The following is a 19597-nucleotide window of genomic DNA, read 5'->3' on the forward strand; positions in this document are numbered from 1 at the left end:
TGTCTAATCCTGACTAGCCATACCGCCTCAAACAATTTTCAAGTCATTATGTAATAATAAGTGGAGTCCAAATCAGAGCAGGAATGAGAAATGCCTCCAAGGCATTCCACATGGGCATCGTCTGCAGGAGGCACTCAATGAAGCATTGCTTCAATTTTTGGAGCACTTTGAAAAGCAGTGTCACAGTCTGGGTTTTTCTGTGAGTTCCTGTGATCTTTCAATTCTAGCCTTCCATGCCGTGCTGTCAAAGGGAGGAGTATCCAGCCCAGACTATAATCCATGGCGTGGAAGAACCAATATCAGAAACCCAAAAGCAACACAAAGTGTCAGAGAAAGTGACAATTCAAAGCCACTTTTTGCTTGTAGGGTATTTACAACAACAACAAATGTGTCTGTGGAATCCCATAAAAACACCAGCCAATGTAATATTATTGCCAAGCCTAAAAAAAATACAGCTGAGGATGTGCTAATATATACCCAATGAAAAAAGGAGCAAAGGAGAATGTTTTAAATATACTTATATACTCTGCCTTTTTGCTAGCTTTCAAGGGAATTATTGGAAGCTCCCATTACTAAGAAATAAATAAATGGTCTTGTTTGGGTTCCAAACTTTGGATTGAAGAACTTTGATCTCCTCTTAACATTTTTAAAGGAAAGCCTCTGTGGCTATCAGTCTATGAACAGGTATGAAACAGAAGTAGGATGTTGTACCCCCAAGAGGGTTAAAAGGATTGGTCGGTGACTGAGTTATGGATCAAGCATAGAATTGAATCTGGCTGAGGTGAGAGATGCTTTACCAGGGAAGGTCATATTCCATATCTGCTGGCAAATATGACCTTTCACTCCAGTCATGGAGTGGCCAGTGCATAGTTGAGAAAACAAGCATAGAAGCATGGCAAGATGAAGGTGTTTACTCAAGAAGACTTACAGTTAAGCTGTGAGTGAGACATAATTCGAACCCAAAGTTTTTGATTGCTACTCCAGTTGTACCTACAGGATACCTTAATATCTCACCTAATTCATTTTACTTAAACAACATTTCATTGAGGTTATTCCGGACACTGTGGGCAGAACTCTGCAGAGAGAGACAAAGTCCCTCTCCTCAGGAGGGCATCAAGAGGCAAGATAAAAAGAATATGGACATTGAATGACATATATTTAATTAAAAAAATTTTTTAAATCTTATTTTAGAGTGAGAATAGAGCATGAGTGTGGGAGAGGGGCAGAGGGAAAGAGAGACAGAACCGTAAGCAGACTCTATGCTCAGCCCAGAGCCTGATGCCAGGCTTGATCTCACCACCCTGGGATCATGACCTGAACCGAAATCAAGAGTTGAGCACTCAAGTGACTGAGCCACCCAGGTGCCCCTACATACATTTAAGATTAAATTCCACCTTTGAAACTTACGATGAGACCCTGGGCAAATATCTCAGGTATTCTGTTCCTTTGTTTTCTTGACTCATCTTTATAAACGAGGATGCTTGCAAGATTGTTTTAAGGATCAGAAATAACACAGAAATGTTCCACAAGTGTCCAGCAGTAGCTTTTCACTAAATGTCCTCTCTTATTATTAATGGAGCAAATGGCAAGGAAACAGGTTATTCTAAGGCTAGGAAGACTAAAACGAGGGCCATAGGGAGGCACAATGAGTGTTGTGGGCATTTAATATACAAAAAGGTATACTGTGGAAAAAGTGTCTGTGTGTGGGTTTCTCTTCTGGAATGAAAGAGACTGAAGAACTGAAAGAAATCCTACCACCCTTATATCATTTCTTACCACCACCTCAGGTCTTTCTTGTGCTATTTTGGCTTTTGCTACCTTACTTCTTTCCCTTATATTATTTCCTATTTATGCAGTATACATACCAGGCTCTCGGTGTCATTTCCTTGAGCTCTATGAAAATTGCCCTCACGTTGTAAGGATTTATTTGGACATATAAGAAAAACGCTAATAATATAATTTGATACAGTCTTCTTTTCCTTTTCCATATACATCTGTCTTCAGTATTATGTAGACAGATTTACTACTATTGTGAAGTATCTGTGGGATGAATATGTTCCTTGAATATTAATTTCTTTCCGAGAGCAAGCCAAATGTATAGGGTAAATTCTTCTAACGCTTTTGTAAGTTTTTATTTTGTTAAAGCAGCTGTTGAAGCCTCATGAAAGACTTAAAGCATACATTTATTTTTTAGTGCATTTCTCTATTTACGATGTTCTTTTTTGTCTTAGTGCTCATTACTAGCAATATTTGCATAAATATAAATTTCTATCATTTCAATTTTCATTTCTCTCTGAATCTTATTGCCCACACTGAGTTATAATCTTATATTTGTGGAATTACCATCAGATGTTGTGAAATCTCTTATGAATTTAAGGCACTAATGGCTATTAGGAAGTTAAAGATTTCTCAGAAGTAGATCAACTTAAAACCATAATCTTTTGTGCATAAAAAAACACTTTGAGATTAAAATTTAAATTGGCTAGGACAGAATAAGCAAGCATGTATCATATCAGTAAACCAATTTTGACAGATTTTTATACCATCACTGAGCTTTCTTGAAACATACCGAGATATGATAATTCTCTACTGTGCTCTGATGCGGGAGAAGGGGTCCAGGGGGCTCAGGAAACTGGGGTCCCTTGTCAGTTCTCCTTCCTCATACCAGAGACAGTGTATGGTGCTTGTTCAGAAGGGGCTCAGGATCCAAAGTATCTGAGTTTTCACCTCCACCCTGGCACCCCATTAATTACAGTCTGTGAAAGCTGAGAAAATCATCTAACCCTGCTGTGGTTCAGTTCCCTCATCTGTAAAATGGACACAATAAAAGTCAACCTTATCATGAAGACGATTACCATGGAGATTTATATATCTATGTATATATGTATACACATATATGTATGTATGCATACACATACATATGTTTGTATATACTTACATATTCATACATATTTATGTTCCTGGCACTCGCTATTCTGATATACACACATATATAAATCAGAACAGCAAACACCTGACTTGTGTTGAACTTTCAATGATTGTTATTTCTTTTTAACTTCCATCCTAGTGAGCTGGAGAAGGAGGGAGAAGGAGCAAGTCATGTTTCATGTACTACAGACTTCTCTTCTTACAGAGACTTAGTAGATTTTCATTAAAGCAAAGTTTTCTCCTATGCTGTCTGCTCTTAGGAGAATTTCCAGAGGCATTACACCGTTGTTCATGTTGTTTTAAAAATAATTTTCAGTGGTGCCTGGGTGGCTCAGTCGGTGAGCATCTGACTTCGGCTCAGGTCATGATCTCATGGTCCATGAGTTCGAGCCCCGAGCCCCGTGTCGGGCTCTGTGTTGATAGCTCAGAGCCTGGAGCCTGTTTCAGATTCTGTGTCTCCTTCTCTCTCTGACCCTCCCCCATTCATGGTCTGTCTCTCTCTGTCTCAAAAATAAATAAATGTTAAAAAAAATAATTTTTGCCAGTTATCTTTGGTTTACTGAGGAACACGTCTGTGGGGATTCTCAGGTTGCCATTCAAGAACTAGCAGTTTGATTTTATAAATATGTATTTGAAACATTTTAGGGCTATTATGTATCTGTGAGAAATTTTGTTCAAGTCAGAATTATTAGATTCCTTCTAATTAATTTTGCACTCAGCACAGATATATTTCCCTTAATTTATATAGACCTAGAAATTCCAAATTTTGCTGAAAGCAGTTTGAAACGAGCTTTCTAACTTGTGCAAATGAGAGATTCATAACCAATCCAATGAAGTGCACAACAGACTGAATATGAATCATGTGCCTGTTACTGTAGTCATAGCAGTAGGTACACTTATGAAGATATATATTGAGAAGAGGTGTTATGGTGATACATATAATCATTCTTAAATCACTTTCAAGACATTGATTTCTGGCTTTTAATTTATAGTTTATATTTTTATTTAGTGTTCCCTTGCTTTCTGGAACTACAACATGCTCGAGGTTCTTTTTAAAAAATGTTTACTTATTTTTGAGAGAGAAAGAAAACACGTGAGTGTGTGACTGTGGGGCAGGGGCAGAGAGGGGGAGCCAGAGAATCCCACACAGGCTCCCTGTGGTCAGCACAAAGCTCGAAGGGGGTTGCGGGAGCTCAACCCTACAAACCATGAGATCATGACTTTCGCCAAAATCAAGGGTCAGACGCTTAACTGACTGAGCCACCCCCGGTGACCCATCGTGCTTCAGGTTCTGACCTAGAATCAGTCATTTGTCTACGAAACCCTGGGCCCTTTTATTGGACAATGGTGTTAGAAACCAAGATCTGGGTGCTGGGTGTGCTCATTACTACTGGTCTCATTGTTTGTAGGCCCTCTAAACTGGCAGAACAAGGATATCTATTGTGTAGACCTCCTTTTTAAAAATTATTTTCTGCCTTATACTGTAGAGTAATATGGTAGGTTCCTATTACTTCCTAATATAGAGACAAATTGTACCGTTAAAATCATCTCTAAAATGGAATTGTACCTATGTATCCGATTTTGTTCTCTCTTATCAACTATGAGAAATTCATTCCCAGACTCAGTGCCATTCTGGATGAATTACTTACCTACCTATTTGAGAAACTAAAGGGGGAAAAATGCCTTTGCTCCACTATCCCTTTTAAAAACACATCCCTCATTATTTTTACTAAAATACTGAATGGTTCATAACCAAGCTCCATATTTCTTTTCAATCAAGGAACCTTTGTAAAAGCAGAACAGCTGTGAATGGATTCATTCTTAAAGACAACAGTAATAGCAGGAAAAAAAAAATCTCTGACAAAAGAGGTACCTGGCTAATGATGGTATGACAGAAGGAAGAATCCCTGGAATCAGAGAGCATAACAACAGGGGTCTGGAAAGAACAACTATTTTCATTCTTGTTTAGGAATGATCCACAATAGCAAATAAAGGAGCTTCTGCAGTGCCTAGAAGTGCACGTTGCAGTGATAATGTCAGAGTTGGGAGACATGAGTGCCAAAATTGGGAGGGAAAAAAGAATATCAGTGGCCTAGATAAAATGCTAAAGGAGTCGCTACTTGTATTAGAAAATTAGCTGGATAAAATGCCAAGGGGAATGAAATGAAAAACCTCGGTAACAAAATGACTTACAATTATATTATGCCTGTAGTAAGACTCCTGTCCATTTGCCTTAAAAATAATATTTTCATTTCTTCATTCTGGAGATTAAAAAATTAAATTACACAAATGTTCACAATTTTAAGGTAATTAAACACAAAGATAGATTATTATCTCTTCCCAAATTACAGTCAAAGCTAAACTTAGCTTTCTAGGTGTTTGTGTATGGACTCTACATATAAATCACTATAAATCGGGGTAGTTTCCCCATTACCATGAATGTATCTTCAAGACGCTTCCCAAACTGGACTTAAATAGAAGAGCGTTTTTAAAAAACAACTCTGAGTTGGCAGATGAAATAAATTTCCATTTCTGGCTTTTTAAATTGCAGCTGAAGGGCTTACTAATGTAAGTGACATCTTATCAATTATGATGGCCTCCTTTTTGGTTTCCAGTTTGCTGGGCTTCAATGTGCATCTGAAGTGAAATCAGTGGTTTCATGAGGGTCATTAATATTTGCATTTAATAACTTCTCTTTAAGTATCAAATTTAATTTTTCCAAATGACTTTCAATTAGAAGCTCAGTGACTATGCTTGTAAAATTCCAGGGCATTTGGGAGGACAATTGGCTCCAACACTAACAAGATACAGCAATTCTGGGTTGTGTTTAAGATGTCAGATGACCTTAAACCTTGTATCAGCTTATTCATACTGAATAAGATTTGGAACTGAGGCAGGGGGAGGATCCTTAAAATCATTTCAAAGCATATGGTTTGTCTTTCAGTTAGTTATTACAACGACTTTTTCTGCCTCTTACGTTGATAGGCATTGGAGTATGTGTTAAACAATGCTTGAGTGGGGTGGGGCACCAAAGAGAATTCGTTCAAGGCCCTCTACAATGTGTCACATTTCTTACATGTATTGTAACTTGCCTGCACAACCATAGTTAAAAGTAAATTTAATTATTCCCATTTTATGGATAAGGAAACTGACTCATAGAAGTTAAATAATTTACTCACAACTCTATAATGGTCCCGATACCCATTCACTTTCTACTACATACCAGTGATAGTTGAGCTCCACTCAAGAGTTTTATTCCATACTTTCGGCAAATAGAAAACATTTTCATACTAATACGCATGATCATACTTTCGACAGTACTTTTAAGGTGATAATCCTCTATTTCCTGGCTCATAATAAAGTAATCGTATCTATGGAAAGTGGATGAAGTAAAGAAGATTACATTAATAACACAAACGAGGCAAAATTACCAGAATTCCACCTTTAATTTCCTGTGTATTTTGTATTTAAACCACGGTTTAGGAAGTCATAAATTCAAACTTCAAGAGAACAGCACCAAGATTGTTAAGCTACTGTGTTTTAGCAAAAGGAAACCAATTTTTAAAAATCATCGATCCTTTTGTAAAGTCTTTATTGTCTTTGTTTTGTTTAAAGCTATTATTATAAATTTTACATGAGTATGTGAATCAACCTAGGAACTAGAACTAGCTTGTATTTGGGCAACTCATCAGCTTGTTGATAATATACACATTCTAGTGTGAAGAGAAAGATTTTTTTTCCCTCTTTGGACAGAAATGGTGTAACTATTGCCTAATAAATGGATTCTTCTTGATCAAGACACCGACAACAATTGCCTGATGAACAGCATCACGCTCGAGGGAACTTCACATCCCTGCCCTTGGAAAAATTATAGCAAAGACTAGTGAAATTGAAGAATGGAGGAAGAGGGGACCTGGCATTAAGGAGAAGAAAAGCAGAGGGGAAATGTTCTCAGGGAATCCAGTTGAAGAGGAACACCTGGCAGGGACTATTATAAAAGATTCCTAAGACTTCTAACTCTAGAATGAGAGCTGCTTGGAACTTTCAAAATGATCAATGTTAAAATTCCCAGGCCCAGGTGAAAATCTGATTCTTAAGATTCTACTTCTAATTGCATAAACACAGGGAATGTCAGAGGTGGGGAGAGACATTAACAAAAGCAGCCCCTCTTGATGTTAACCTAAATATCTGAAATGTTTTCTCGGTAAACATGGTCAAAATTTCCCTCCTTACCAGTTTTTAAGAATGTCGCAAGTTGGGCAGTCTACAAGAGACTTATCTACATAGTGAAAATGGGAACATTCTCAATTGCACGCAGGTTTTCCTGCAAGAATATCTTCCTAACGGCATCCTTTTTAGACACCTCTGTTGGGCTATTTTTCATTTTGGGACTTAATCAGTAGGAGGGCAACTTTTGGAATTAAGCTATTTTGATGAGAATTCAGGTTTTACCATTTAGATAAGTTACTCACTTTCCCTCACCAGGAAAATGATATAATTCTTACCTCCTTAAAACTGGGAACAGTTAAAAGAAATATATGTGCAAGGCTTGGTACAATGCTAGACGTGTAATTAACACTTGCTTCATGTAAGCTGTAATTATTTTTCATATTGTGGATTACCCCTCCACCCACAGGAAGTGGGAAATGCAGTGGTGGCAGTTACTGAGGCCAATATCTACTTCAGACAGACATCTTTCTTGCCTACTTTTAAACACTTAAACCAAAGTAGTAACTCATCGCAGGAGAAGTTCCTTGATCTTTTGGCACTCTTAATATACTCTCTGTGATTAGACAAGAAAAAAAAAACTTTTAAAATACCGCAGCCTTGAAATTCTCATATCTTCTCATGCTTTTGCTCATATTCTCTTTTTCCACACTGAGAACCCAAAGGAAGGTTTTGATGCAGGTGGTGCTTAGAGGTCCTGGAGTCCTTTTTTCTGTATCTCCCATTTTTTTCTCTTCGAGTAGATACCCCTTCACTGATTCCTACCTTATGTTCTCAGTAATCTCATGCCCTCTCTTCCCCCTCATTAAGCTCCATTCTCCTTTCTTGGTCACCTTGAAGTCACACTTGATAAAACTACAAATGTTGGTCCTCTCAAAGCCACACGCATTCAAACTGGGATTAAAATCTTAAGCCTAAGAAGGGAGAGTAGCTATAATTCAGCAGAGAGGTAGAATTCAGCTCTACAGCTGCAGGCCGGAGACAGCAGGACTTTGTGCTAGTCCCTGAAAATTACGTCTATGACTAAAACGGAACCTGTCTGGGAAAGTAAGATGATAGGATCAGGAGTGGGTAAAAGGAAGAGTGTATGTGGCCAGAGAAGATACCAATTAGTATTATGCCTTGCCTTATTTTCTCTCTTCCAGTCTCTATTTACTTTCCATGCAGCCTGGGTCCTAAGTTTGATCTCTTTCCATCACCTATTAGATGCTAAACATAAGCAAGTCAAGCAAATCATCTAATCCTCTATTTCCTTATCTGTGACATATTTATTTTTAGTGTGTGTGTGCAAATTATTGATGGTATATGAAAATACTTTTCAAGTGCTAGCCTGGAATTGTTAGGACAATGCTTTTCTGATCTAACTCAGGTGCAACTATCAATATAGACCTCGCCCTTTCTACTTAGACTCTTACCCTTCATACGCTAATAAAAATTAAGGAAGATATTTTGTAAAGGCAGTGTGTAAACATAATTTCAGACTTAAAAAAATCACACAAATCCTTATTAATAATTGAGTATAACATTTTACTTGAAAATACTGTGAAAAGTCTGACCCACTCTTTTTCTCATTTATGTTATATTTTTAGTCATTCAAAAGTGAGATCATTGTTTTCTCTTTCCTCTTGTCCAAGAAACACTAAAGGAGCTTTCGTGGTGTTACTGTAAGGAGGCAGCTGCTTAAAACTGCAGAGGAGCTTCTGCAGAAGGAGGTTTAGAAAGGGAGAGTTGCTTTTGCATTTAGCCTCTGTTGGACTGGTAAGCCCTTCGTCAAAGTGTTCCCACCTGACTTTCACTGCTGATGTATTACTCAGGTTTTGAGTTTTGGCGTATGTATTACTAGGAAAGAGTAAGCAGATTCATGAATTATTCTCAATGTACTCATTTAATCAAAAGAGTGACTGTTTCCTTGACTCCTTACTAGATTTTACTTCTGAAAGAATGCTTAAGTTTACATTTTACGCAAAGGAGTCCATTTTGAGTGGAAATACTTTTGATTGAGGCATTAATGTGATAATCAAATTTCAACTAGAATCAAGTTTCATGGAATTTCCTGTGCCTTTTTTTTCTTGTCATGAATAATAATTACTCATTTGTTATTTAAACAGATCTAGCTTATTCTATTCAGGTCTAAGACTGTGAAGGCAGACACATAGTTCTTGTCGAGGATCTGAAATCACCCAGTCATGCTCCTTATTTAGCAGATGGGGGAGATGGTGCTCAGAAATGCTAAGAAGAGAAAGACTTCGTCCAAGGTCACACCAATGTGTGTTGTTACAAAACCGTACAGCAATACCTCATCACTTTCTTTGGAGCGTTTCCTGTGGCCTCTCTTCTTTTTAATCATGTCTTCTTTTCAGCTATTGTCTGGTCTTGTCCTCAAGCTCTCTGAGTGTGCCAGTGCTACAGATGGTGTCAACACTCAGATGCTTTCCTTCCTTGGTCTATATTACAAGATATGTGTCCCTTGTTTCCATGATATGTTATTTCATTATAAAGCATTAATGACCGATGTTGGATTGGCATACTATCGTATTTCCCAAATAGCATGGTTCAGTGTTGTAACTTTATGGATTTATGGCCTGTATATATCTCCAAATAACTTAAAATATTAACTCTCAAGAGTTTTTCATATAACTCTCAAACACCACCCTCTATGTTTCTGTTTCCTCCAGTTACATATAAGTTGTCTGCATTCTCTCTAAGCTACAAAAAAAAATATTCTGCATCTCCTCCATTTTAAGTGTTTAATAAAGACGTATGACCTTATTCATAAATGATTTTTTAATCTCTTTATTAGTAAAGCACAATCAGGTCCCGAAAAAGCAATTAAAACACTGAATTAACTAAAATGGATTCCAGGTAGGCCATAAGTGGTAAGAAGGGGTATTCAATAACCATGTTTTACTCTACAGCTCATCTCTCTTAAGTCTTTTCCAGAACAAGTCCATGAGAAAAGTGATTCAAGGGAGGGAGGAGAAATATTAAGGATTCTTTAGTGAAAAAGGACAAAAAGGATACTATTCATGAATATTGGTGAAGATAGTAGTACCCTGAACGAAAGTTTTTACCCAAGGTAAAGTTCAAGTTAATACAAGGCATGGAGTTGTATTTAGGGGAAGCAATACAATTGTTTTAACATATTACACCGCTGAATAGTTACTCATGAAATAAGTTGAATACAAGGATATAAAATGTAGAGAGAATATGTGAGAGAAAAGTGATTTTATTTACATGTGTGTTACACTAGAGTTATAAAATTCTGTGTTTTGGATTTCTACTTTTAGGGACATGGAGTAGACTTACTTTTCCCTGTGCCTCCCATTAAGTACCACTAAAGCCCCTGGACATTTCATTAAAAAATAAACATGAGAATCTGAAACATGGAGAGGGGGTAGAATGATTAGGAACCGTGGAATCTGAGGAAGAGCATGTTTGTTGAGTTCCTTGGGTTTTACTTTTCTTCATGTGCCTCGGACTTGGATCTAAAGAAGCCAACAACCAACTGGTGCATACACAAAATGTCACCCCAAAGCCTCCTTTCTCTAGCCGAAGAGAAAGAGAAGGGGCAGTCTAGCATGACAGAATACTTGTGAGCAATAATTGCTTTACCACAAAAATAGTACCAGGGAAAAAACTATGGCCCCCACGGTGTATGTCATCTGTGCCAACAAAGTCTAATTAAGGAGCCTAGATGTGACCTTCATGACGCTGTAAGGAGGTACCCAACATTCACAAAGATGTGGTATCAGGGAAGGCCAAGTACGGAGCTGGGTCCTTCATTGCTATTGACCCGTAAAGGGGCACACCTCCCTCTGATGTTAGTAGAGACTGTGTGAAGAACCAGTCTGGAAGTAATGAGGGAACCTTTCACTTCCCTGTTGGCATGGTGCGTGAGGTCCACTGAAGAGTCAGGATTTCCATCGTTGCCCGGAAGTGATGAGCACCTCACACTGTGGTGTAATGGAAGACCACCTGCATAGCTGGAAATCTCACCCCTCCCAGCAGTAACAGTGAGTTGTTTTTCTCAGGTGTCAAGGGAGACCAAATGGGGAAAAAGTTCTTCTACCTCCACTAGGCAGTAAGGAGGTAGTGACCTCCTTCCCCTACCAGAGAAGTGTCAGAGAAAATCAGCTAAAAGAAATAGTTTAAATAAAATCTAGAGCCTCATAATATGATACAACAATGTGCAGGTTATCATGCAAAATCACGAGTCATACCAGGAAACAAGATTTCAAACAGTATGAAGAAGACAATCAAAAGATGGCAACACAAAGATGACAGAGATGATAGAGTTGCATGACAAAGATTTGAAAGCAGCCATATAAAAACATGATTCAATATGTACTTACAAAAGTGATTGAAAGAAATGAAAAAAAAAAAAAACAGAAATTTCAGTCAAGAAACAGAAATTCCCGGGAAAGACTAGAAGATATCAATGGTAACCTAATGAAAGAAGAACAGTTGGAAATAAAAGGCTCAGTAGATAGGTTCAACAAAAGAATGGAGGGGACAGAGGAAAGAATCAGTAAACTATAAGACAAACAATAGGAATTGTCCAAACTGAGCAACAAAGAGAAAATAGATTTGAAAAATGAACGGAACCATAGGGACCCATGGAACCATAACAAATGATCTAGTATTTGTACATTTAAAATGTTTCAGTTTATAAATTAAAACCACAAAATGATATCATTGCACACCAGCTAGAAGGGCTAAAATAGAAAATAGTAACATCACCAATGCTAGAGAGGAAGAAGAGAGATCATATCATTTACATATTGCTGGTGGGAATGGAAAATAGTACAGCCATTTGGAAAAACAGTTTGGCAGTTTCTTAAAAACTGAAAATACAATTACTACACTCAGAAATTGTAGTGCTGGGAATTTATCTCAGAGAAATGAAGACTATGTTCAAACAAAAACCTGTATGTGAATGCATACAGCAGCTTTTTTCTTAATAGCCCCAAACTGGAAGCGAACTTCACATCCTTCCACTGATGGATTAAACGTTGGTATGTCTATACTGTGGATGAATGAAAGGGAATAAACTACTGACACATGCAACAAGCTGGATGACTCTCCAGAGAATTATGCTGAGTGCAAAAGCCAGTTACAAATGTTTACCGTACTGTCTGTTTCGATTTATATAAATGTCTTGAGAGAACAAATTTGTAGAAATGAAGAGCAGATTAGAGGTTGCCAGGAATTAGGAAGGGGGGGAGGAAGTGGGTGTGGCTATAAAATGGCAACATGAATAATACGTGAGGTGGTAGAAATGTTCTGTGTATTGACTGTGTCGATGTCGATATCCTGGTTGTGATATTGCGATGTAGTTTTGCAAGATGTCACCACTGGGGGGGAAACTGGGTAAAGGGTATACATGATCCCTCTGTGTATTATTTCTTATTGCTGCACGTGACTATACAATTTGTTTACAATTAATTTTTAAAAATTATTTTTTAAAATTTATTATTTACTTTTGAGAAAGAATGAGTGTGTGGAGGGGAGGGGCAGAGAGAGAGAGAGAGAGAGAGAGAGAGAGAGAGAGAGAGAGAATCCCAAGCAGGCTCCGAGCTGTCAGCACAGAGCCTGACACAGGGCTTGAACTCCAAACTGTGGGATCATGACCTGAGCTGAAACCAAGAGTTGGGTGCTTAACCAACTGAACCACCCAGGTGCCCCTAATTTTTTAAAATTCTGTGCCTTATATATATATACCTTCGAAATTTTTCTGTCTAGGAAGGAAAATTCAGTATGTTGCATATTTTCTTTTGAGGAAATCTAAACAATATGAATAAACAATTTTAGGTAGGTATGTATTTTCCTTGGAACACTTGCACATGAGAACATATTGGTCTGAGTGAGGCAGTTAATGACTTCACAAGCCTTGGAATACTGCAGTCAAATCCATTCATTTCTATTAATTACCTGTATTAAAACTGCTAACAGTTCTATCATATATGTTGAGGAACTGAAATAGTATGTTCAAGATTGATTCTCAAGCGGGTCTCAAAGTGTGGTCCAAAGATCCCTGGAGATCCCTGAAACTATTAAAGGTATCCTCTAGGTAAAAAGTATTTTTATAAACATGATTTTCTTTCTTCATTGTGCTGATTTTCCCATTGACAGTGGGTAAAACTGTTGGCACTTTAGCCAGAATCAAGAAAATAGCCCTAAAGTTTACTAGCAGTCATTACATTCTTCACTGCCATGAACCCACAGTAACAAAAGTGACAGTTACACCCTAAGAGTGCCCTTAACGAAGCAGTACAAATTATCAATTTTATTGAACTTCAACTTTTAGGTAAATGTTGTCTTTAATACTCTGTGTGCTAAAATGGGGAGTGTGCATCAATCACTTCCTATGCATATCAAAGTGTGATGGCAGTCTGGAACAAAAGCAGTTGTGAGATTCTTTGGATTCTGAGTTGAGCAAGCCGCTTTTTTCACGAAACATCATTTTACTCGAAGGAACCACTGACACACAAACTTTGGTTATTCACACTTGGGCAATTGGCAGATATTTTCTCGAAAACAAACAAGGTGGGTCTGTCATTTCAAGGAAAACAACTGTCGGTGTTTGTTGCCAATGAGAAAATTTGTGACTTCAAGTAAAGATTAGAAATTTGCAGCATTTGAGTCTGCCACTGTGAGCTTGGCAACGTTCTAATACTTAAAAGTTCTCTGATGAGATTGATGGTAATATTAACAAGTATTATTTTCAATGTGTCAATATTTGGAAGATATGTGTACTTAATGGACTCATATTTTACAAATGGCCAATGAGTTATACAACACGATCATGCATCAGTAAAAGAACATCTGACATACAAGATTTTCTTGTACTGGATTTTCTTGGAAGTGAATAGGAAAAGTCAATTGATGTCTCATTGCAATTTTCTTTTCTTTTCTTTCCTTTTGTCTCCTCTCCTTCCCTTCCCTTCCCTTCCCTTCCCTTCCCTTCCCTTCCCTTCCCTTCCCTTCCCTTCCCTTCCCTTCCCTTCCCTTCCCTTCCCTTCCCTTCCCTTCCCTCTCCTCTCCTCTCCTCTCCTCTCCTCTCCTCTCCTCTCCTCTCCTCTCCTCTCCTCTCCTCTCCTCTCCTCTCCTCTCCTCTCCTCTCCTTTTCTTCTTCTTCTTCTTCTTCTTCTTCTTCTTCTTCTTCTTCTTCTTCTTCTTCTTCTTTTGAGACACAGTGAGAGAGAGAGAGAACAGGGAAGGGGCAAAGAGAGGAGAAAGAAAATCTTAAGCAGGCTCCACCCCCAGCACGGAGTCCAAGATGGGGCTCGATCTCAAGTCTACAGGATAACCTTTTTAAAAATGTTTTTATTCATTTATTTTGAGAAAGAAAGTGTGCACATGTGCAGAGGAGGGGCAGAGAAAGAGGGAGAGAATCCCAAGCAGGCACCATGCTGTCAGCGCAGAGCCCGATGTGGCGCTCGATCTCATGAACCAGGATATCATGACCTGAGCCAAAATCAAGAGTCAGATGCTTAACCAACTGAGTCACCCAGGTGCCCCACATTGCAACTAATCTTTAAGAAAGTATGTCTGGTTGTGGTGTGGTATCAGAGGATAGCCCCAATTATCTCAAAAAGCTGTTTAAATAATCTTCCTTTTTCCAACAATACATCTGTGTGAAACTGAATTTTTGTCATCTACTTTAAGCAGAATATATTGCAACAGATTGAATGCAGTAGCCAATATGAGAATCTAGTCACTTTTAATTAGTCCAGACATCAGGAAAACTTGAGAAAAGTATACAGCAATGCCACTCTTCTTACCAAGTTTCTGAAAATATAGGTTTTTTTGTTTGTTTGTTTGTTTTATAAATTAGGTCCTTTAGGTTAAGATGTAATGGAGCTATTGTTAATTTTTAATAAATATTGTAAAATTTTTAGTTTAGATTTTTAACAAAGAATAAGCATAAATATAACCCACATTAAAAAAATATAGAGTCTTCTACAATGTTTAAGAATAAAAAGGATCCTAGGACCCAATGTTTTAGAACCACTGAGGTAGATCATTGCTACCAACAGATAAGACAGATTGGAACACAGAACTCAAGATCACTGTGGTAGTAGCATCATTCCCTTAAAACATGGTAATCCTTCAAATAATTAAACTGTTGGTAAGACATCTATATTGAATCTGTACTTGGAGAAGTACTAAATATATAATTTTCCAAAGCTGCACAAAAATTGGAAAGGGGGGAAAGTTATTTTCTTCCCAGTTGTACTTCCAGGTTGCCCAGACTGTAATTTACAGTCTTTTAAGATCCTTTTAAAGTCCTTTATATATGGAATTTTTCAGATGTATATTTATTTTTAAAAGTAAAGAGAATAGTGCAATTAAAGTCCATCGACTTATCCCATTACAACAATTATCAACATGCTGCTATTCTCTGTTCAATTATCACCCTTCCATTTTTTTTTACTGTTAGTATTTAAAAGAAAATTCCAGACATCATATCTTTTCACTCACAAATGCTTTAGTGCTGCTAACAGATAAAGATGTTAATAATATAACCATGCGGTAAATCCAGTAAAATGAGACTCATAATGAGAATAATTCTTTGCAATCCTGATAGTCATTCTATATGATCAATTGCTCTCAAAAATGTCTTCATAGTTCATTTGCCAGTAATGCGAGAGTGTAAACCAGACCATATATATATTGCCTGTGGATTATAAATTCTGTAATCCATAATAGTTCCCCTTTCCTCTTTAAAATGCCAATTCTTTTTTCCCCCAAATGTTTCATAGTTCATATATTTTATGTGTTCACTGAGAACAGTGCCTATGTGTATGACATGAAGTAGATCAACAAAGGGACGTTATATTGCACAAAGGGTCATCTTCACCCATGAAAGCTATAAAGCCACTCACTGTTTTGTTTTGTTGTTGTTGTTTATTTTATTTTTTAGTTTTTAAAATTTACATCCCAATTAGTTAGCATCTAGTGAAACAGTGATTTCGGGAGTAGATTCCTTAATGCCCCTTACCCACTTAGCCCATCCCCCCTCCCACAACCCGTCCAGCAACCCTCAGATTGTTCTCCATATTTATGAGTCTCTTCTGTTTTGTTCCCCTCCCTGTTTTGATAGGATTTTTGTTCCCCTTCCTTTATGTTCATCTGTTTTGTCTCTTACAATGCCAATTATTTATTGAAGGAAATAGTCAATTGTCATATAAAATTCTCCTCTTTCTGTATTTTGCTGATAGCAATCTCATGGTATTGTTTAAAGTGTTCCTTTATCCCATTTACTTCCTATAAACTTGATAGGTAGAGAGGCTTGTGTAGATTCAGATTCAATTTACTTTTTGGAGGGAAGAGCTAGAATAATTCATAGGTGGGGTTGTATATTTATTGCTGCCTTATACCAAAGGGGATATTAGTTTTAATAATATGGAGATTGATCAATGGGTTCTGGTTGTTTTAAGACTGAAACTTCATTTAAACGTTCCCAGAAACCTTTCTCTGAAAGGCTTTAGCAGATATCGATAACCATTGCCTATGCATAAAATGTCATTAGAATATTCGAAATGGTGATTTTCTGATTCTATCATTACCTCTGCTCTTATTAGCTTTGATTCTTCTATAAAAATAACATTCATTGACTATTTATAGTCCACACTGGAAAGGCAAGATAAATGCATACTTTTTGGACTTATTTACCAAATTTTAGAATGAGTGGGTATCATAGCAACCTCCAAGAGTGACCAGTACATAATTTTTGTAAAATAGCATTATGGTTTTGACATATTTTCTTTAGTTTAATCCATTTCTCTCACTATTCTTTTTGATGTTCCAATTGTTCCATTTTTGACCATTGGTAGTCCCTTGTCAGCTCCTGTATGCTTTGACATTTCTGTGATTTGCCTGTTTTATGTAATAATGTGTTTTGGAGATGTCTCTACAATGTTTTCATTATGTCTTTGCTATGGTGTGTCAGGAACTTCCAGGTTTCCTCCCCCAGTCATGAATTAGCCATTTCTCCAAGGAGCTGGTACGTTTTAGGGGAAGTGATGGTACTTAGAGGTTGCAATCTGGGTACCAGGGTTTCTCATTGACCTCAGTCTATTGCTGCTTCTTGGTATTTACCATGAAGAGAGTTGGGGAGCATATACTTTTTCATAAAAAGAGAAAAATAAATCGGGGCACCTGAGTGGCTCAGTTGGTTAAGCAACCAACTTTGGCTCAGGTCATGGTCTCATGGTTCATGGGTTCAAGCCCCGTGTCTGGATCTGTGCTGACAGCTCAGAGCCTGGAGCCTGCTTTGGATTCTCTGTCTCCCTTTCTATCTGTCCCTCCTCTGCTTGCTCTCTGTCTCTGTCTCTCAAAAATAAACATAAAAAATTAAAAAAAAAAGAGAAAATAAATCAAGATATTGTAAAATTCAATTTAAATTCAACTTTACAGGCTTTTTACTTATATGATTTCATATTTTAATTTTTTGCTTATATTGAAAGCTTGAATTCTAACAACATTAATGTGAACAATTTTGTTTATTTGATTCTTCAATATATAAATGTATGTACATATTTTATATCCATTTTTACAGATACATATCCAATATTTTAATATTCTAACAGTAAGATTTTTGAAAGCATTTTGTTTTTCTCTGCCAAGATGTTGAGCTATTCCATATCAATATCTTACTAAACAAAATGGTTATAGACAATAAGATTTAGCTGTGGTTGGATAACTTATTTTCCAATGGTGTTGGCGTTACAAGAAGTTACATGTTTATAGTATTCCTGAAATCTACTCCATTGGTCCTGTAATGCCTCATTATACATTTGGAGCTTTGCTGAGGTTCCCTACCTAGCATTCAATTTTCTACTGATATCTGGAATGCTTGATAAGCAGTTTCATTCCTGCTAGAGGTGAGTGCAGAATCTTTTTCTTTACACCCTGACCTGTGTCAGGCATTAACTTTTTCTGTAAAGGATAGATAACAAATATTTTAGGCTGTGTAGGTTATATTATCTCTGTTGCAACAACTCAGCTCTACTGTTGCAGTGCAAAAGCATGTTAAAGGATGAGTGTGGTGGTGTTCTGATAAAACTTTATTTACAAAATCCTACGGCAGCAAAACTTACCTCCTGGAAGTAATCTCTCAGCAAATGGAGCCCCTGTGCTATCACCAGACCATGATGGGACCTGGAGTTGAAGTAAAATCAGTTTCAGGATCTCTGGGTGATGGCTTCTGTCTCAGGAATTGAAGTGAGAGAGAAGAGAGGGAGCTCTGTTCCTTTGAACTCCATGCCTAATTTCTCAGAAAAGTTCTGTCTGTTGGCCTTCACTCTCCTACTGAAATGGTTTCTGGGAAACGCCAGTCTGGACTTTCAAAAATGACATTTCAGGTTAAAGGTGAGGAGAAATTATTAAGTTACTTAGCAGGAGTCTCAGGGTCTTTACTGCAGCTTCAGTCAGGCTCTTGGCTGGATCCCCCTTTGGCCAGGATTTCCACCCCATGCCATATTCTTTATCTCATTAAAAGCACAGTTTTTACAAAGAAAAAGAGTACACTCAACTAGGCAGCTCGCATAGTCAAATATCCTTTATTGTTCATTCTGTTGTCCCCACAACCTGCTTACTTCCTTGTTCAGGAGATACAAAAACCTACATGGAAGGGTTAGCCTATATGGATGCGCCTTTGAGGGTCTCTCAGATGATGTGTCGGGCGGGGTGGGGGCAGGGTATTGTTAACTCTGAGAAGTCTACTGAGTCATATCAGGGACCTGTCTGCTGTACATGGTGTGATACAGAAGTAGGATGTGGGTGGTATGGGCAGGTGGAGGGAATTTCTGCTCTACCTAATAGTGGTTCTCCAGGTTCACTCACCCAACACACTCAGTTCCAATTTCTCTCTAGAGTTAGCATGTTATTACATGTTATTTTCTTCCAGAAAGGCTTTTCCTTGTAAAGAAGAAGGACATTTCCTCTAGGTCATGACACTGATTGAAAAACAGAATTTATAAGGAATAAAATGTTGCTGCTGCTGCTGCTAAGAAGTTGCGTAAATTGTAGGAACAGAGAGGAAAATAGTGCCAGGAGCTGGAGATGGGGAGAGGGGCTGAAATTTGGGGGCTTATGAGATGTTCTTTATCTTGATTTTGATGTTGATTACACACTGTATGTATTTGTTAAAACCCATAGAATTACACACACATGCACACACACATCAGATGATGGGCTGTATTTGGTCTGTAGGTTGACCCCTATCCTACTTCATTATTTAAGATCTTTCTGGAAGCATATGGCACATATACTCTGTCTGGAGATTTCCCACTGCAGAATCAGTCAGCAATGCCTTTTTGAGCCATGACTGAAGTCTTTCAAATAGGAAGTCAACATTGACCCTTGGAGATCACTATCTATGACCAACTTGGTTTTTACAATCTATTCCCTCTTGGATCTTCACTGAGTGTTACTG

This window comes from Felis catus, chromosome B2 (assembly GCF_018350175.1).
Source record: "Felis catus isolate Fca126 chromosome B2, F.catus_Fca126_mat1.0, whole genome shotgun sequence".
Lineage (NCBI taxonomy): Eukaryota > Metazoa > Chordata > Mammalia > Carnivora > Felidae > Felis > Felis catus.